Genomic DNA, 4,433 nt, shown 5'->3' with positions numbered 1-4,433 from the left:
TACTAGACGGATGCCTGATGAAGCACGTGCAGCATCATCAGTGCAGACCTGACCAAAAAATTTCTACAATGTTTTTAATATTACAAAACCAACTTTGTTAGTGATATTTCCGGAAACGTGCGTTTTCCGGTTTGACTAACTTAGCAACGTCGGAATTGCGACGTGTGTTTTCTGGTATCATCTTACTAACTTAGCAATCCCGGAACTGCGGCGTGACATTTCTGGTATCATCTTACTAATCTAGCAATTCCGGTATTGTGACGTGACTTTTCTGGTATCATCTTACTAACTTAGCACTTTAGTAATTGCGATGTGACAATTCTGTTATCATATTACTAACTTAGCGATTACGGCATTGTGATGTGTGTTTTCTGGTATCATCTCACTAACTTAGCAGTTCAGGTATTGTTATGTGACATTTCTGGTATCATCTCACTAACGTAGCGGTTCAGGTATTGTTATGTGACATTTCTGGTATCATCTCACTAACGTAGCAGTTCAGGTATTGTTATGTCACATTTCTGGTATCATCTCACTAACGTAGCAGTTCAGGTACTGCTATGTGACATTTCTGGTATCATCTCACTAACTTAGCAGTTCAGGTATTGTTATGTCACATTTCTGGTATCATCTCACTAACTAAGCAGTTCAGGTATTGTTATGTCACATTTCTGGTATCATGTCACTAACTTAGCAGTTCAGGTATTGTTATGTCACATTTCTGGTATCATCTCACTAACGTAGCGGTTCAGGTATTGTTATGTGACATTTCTGGTATCATCTCACTAACGTAGCAGTTCAGGTATTGCTATGTGACGTTTCTGGTATCATCTGACTAACTTAGCAGTTCAGGTATTGTTATGTGACTTTTCTGGTATCATCTCACTAACTTAGCAGTTCAGGTATTGTCATGTGACATTTCTGGTATCATCTCACTAACTTAGCGGTTCAGGTATTGTTATGTGACTTTTCTGGTATCATCTCACTAACTTAGCAGTTCAGGTATTGTTATGTCACATTTCTGGTATCATGTCACTAACTTAGCAGTTCAGGTATTGTTATGTGACATTTCTGGTATCATCTCACTAACTTAGCAATTGAGGTATTGTTATGTCACATTTCTGGTATCATCTCACTAACTTAGCAGTTCAGGTAGTGTTATGTGACATTTCTGGTATCATCCTACTAACTTAGCACTTCAGGTATTGTGACGTGACATTTCTGGTATCATCTTACTAATCTAGCGATTCCGGTACTGTGACGTGACATTTCTGGTATCATCTTACTAACTTAGCAATGTCGGAAGTACTAAGTGTTTTCCCGTCTTACTAGGCCTCAAACTAACATTAGGGGGCGCCACGGCCGACCCGTATGACCTACACATCTGACCTTTGGCACGCATAAAGTAGATCAGCTCTGGATCAAGTCTGCCAAGTTTTATGAATGTGACCCTTACGAAAGGCCTACAGTGACCTCTTGAATTTGCTATGGTAGGCAATGTTAAGTGAATGGAGACACCACACCTCTCATTAGACAGGCCATAAGTTCAGGTAGCAGTGACCTAGGAAAATGATTAAAAGTGCTCCTGATACTAGATAGTCTGCTCCTAAATGTAATCTATACATGTCCATTAAAATTATGCCTCCTTAATTTGAAACCAACGCATATTTTATCATTAGTGGCTGCACTTTTTTCACTAGGCCTCAAACTAACATGTGGGGGCGTCACGGCTGAGCCGTACGAGCTAGAGGTCTGAAATTCGGCCTGCACAAACTAGGTATACGTATGAATAAGTGTGCCAAGCCTCATGAACACAGCACTTACCAAAGAGCTATAGTGGGCTGTAGAATTTGCTAAGTTGGGCAATGCAAGTCAATGGGGACATATGAGAGAGTAGGCCGCAAACGAACATGAGGGGCAGTAACGGCCCAGCCGTACGAGCTGCAGGTCTGAAACTCGGTGGAGACATACTAGACGGATGCCTGATGAAGCACGTGCAGCATCATCAGTGCACACCTGACCAAAAAATTTCTACAATGTTTTTAATATTACAAAACCAACTTTGTTAGTGATATTTCCGGAAACGTGCGTTTTCTGGTTTGACTAACTTAGCAACGGCGGAATTGTGACGTGTGTTTTCTGGTATCATATTACTAACTTAGCACTTCAGGTATTGTGACGTGCCTTTTCTGGTATCATCTTACTAACTTAGCACTGTAGGAATTGCGATGTGACTTTTCTGGTATGATATTACTAACTTAGCAATTACGGCATTGTGATGTGTCTTTTCTGGTATCATCATATTAACCTAGCACTTCAGGTGTTGTTATGTGACTTTTCTGGTATCATCTCAATAACGTAGCAGTTCAGGTATTGTTATGTGTCTTTTCTGGTATCATCTTACTAACTTAGCAGTTCAGGTATTGTTATGTGACATTTCTGGTATCATCTCACTAACTTAGCAGTTCAGGTATTGTTATGTGACATTTCTGGTATCATCTTACTAACTTAGCAATGTCGGGAGTACTAAGTGTTTTCCCGTCTTACTAGGCCTCAAACTAACATTAGGGGGCGTCACGGCCGAACCGTATGACCTACACATCTGACCTTTGGCATGCATTAACTAGATCAGCTCTGGATCAAGTCTGCCAAGTTTTATGAATGTGACCCTTACGAAAGGCCTACAGTGATCTCTTGAATTTGCTATGGTAGGCAAGGCTGTTTAGGCCCGTGTAGGCCTCAAACTAACTTAAGGGGGCATAACTGCACGGCCGTAGAAGCTAGGAAGATGGTTCAAAGTGTTCCTGAAACTAGACGGTCTGCCCTTCAATTGCCCCTATACATGTTTATTAAAGTTGTGCCTCCTTAATTTGAAAATAGACTGTTTCTTTATCTGCCTAGACGGAAGATCTTTAAGCAGATGATCGACTCCCCCTCTCAGACAACGTCACGGGGGGTCACGGCCAAGCCGTACGAGCTAGAGGTCTGGAATTCGGCACGGCAAAACTAGACACCCGCCGGAACGACCGAGCCGAGTTGCGTGACCGTAGCTCGCACCCGTGTCCCGCAGTTAATTTTTAAATTTCAGTATGTAGGCAATGTTAAGTGAATGGCTGCCTTTGACAGGCCATAACTTCACGTAGCAGTGACCTAGGAAGATGATCCAAGATGTTTCTGAAACTGGACAGTGTACTGTACAATCCTCCCTATACATATCCATTAAAATTATGCCTCCTTGATTTGAAATTAGCAGGTGAGTGCCTTCAGATGTGGCAATGCCGGAACTGTTAGGCGTAATCCCGTTTCCAGAATTGTCACGACGCATTTCTGGGTCATTAAGCTTTCAATCGACGTCAATTAGGGAATGGCCCCGCGGAGCAGCGACGAAGGACGACCGGTCAAACTTCGCCGTGAACTACGAGCCCCTCCAGAGAAGGCCCTCCATACACCTCTGTTAAAATTATGCCCCCAAGATGCCCGTAGAAGGGGTTTCCCAACATCAAAGAGGACCACTCTGCGCCGTATGAGCGCTCCCCATATTAGAGCCAATTAGCGGATATCTCGGCGGAGGTGCGACGTAGGGGGTCGGGTCGAGGCTCTCCCGACACCGGACGCCGGCGGCGCAAAGTCCCTCCATATATGTCCGTTAGAATTATGCCCCCTACATACGGCAGGAGCACAAGTTGATGATATTTTGCCTCATCTGGGCCAAAAAATGGGGGTAAGGTCCTAGGCCCTCTACCCCATGTCGAAAGGCTGCCGAAGCTCGGAGGGGACGTCATTAGAAAAATGATCATAACTGCAGTTCGCTTAGAGCTAGAGGTCTGAAATTTGGAATACTGACGGAGGAGGGTGGCCTGCATCAGTGACCCGAATTTTGGAGGTCTAGACCACACGGGGCAGGTTTTATTAACCCTTTAGCGTCTGGTGGTCTCACGGCCGGCCCGTTTGAGCTAGGAGCGTGAGATTTGGCACAGTGGAGCCCCACCGAGGTCTATATCACATACTGGAGAATCAGCGGTCTAGACCTCAGCACTAGGCCGCAAAGTACAAAAAGGTACCTGCGGCCTAGGCCGTGCGACCCAGAGGTCTGGATTTTTTACTGCACACACATGGGAGACTGAAGACCACACCTGTAGAGTTTCAAAGGTGTAGACCTCACAGAACTGTTTTTATAGGCCCTCAAAGTCAGTGAGGTCGGCAATGTTAAGTCAATGGAGGCACCCCACCTGTCACTTCTAGGCCCATAACTTCAGCTAGGAGTGGCCTAGGAACACCATTCAAAGTGCTACTAAAACTACAGAGTCTGCCCTTTAATTTCATCTATAGATATCACCTTAATTAGCAGATCTTCATGTCAAACAATGGGCTTTACTTTTGGTGACCTTTCGTGACCTTTCCACAAATGCGTCGTGCGGTTCCGGATGTGCGCT

This window comes from Paramormyrops kingsleyae, unplaced genomic scaffold, assembly GCF_048594095.1.
Source record: "Paramormyrops kingsleyae isolate MSU_618 unplaced genomic scaffold, PKINGS_0.4 ups26, whole genome shotgun sequence".
In the NCBI taxonomy this organism is placed as follows: Eukaryota; Metazoa; Chordata; class Actinopteri; order Osteoglossiformes; family Mormyridae; genus Paramormyrops; species Paramormyrops kingsleyae.
Note: the sequence above shows the minus strand (reverse complement) of the source record.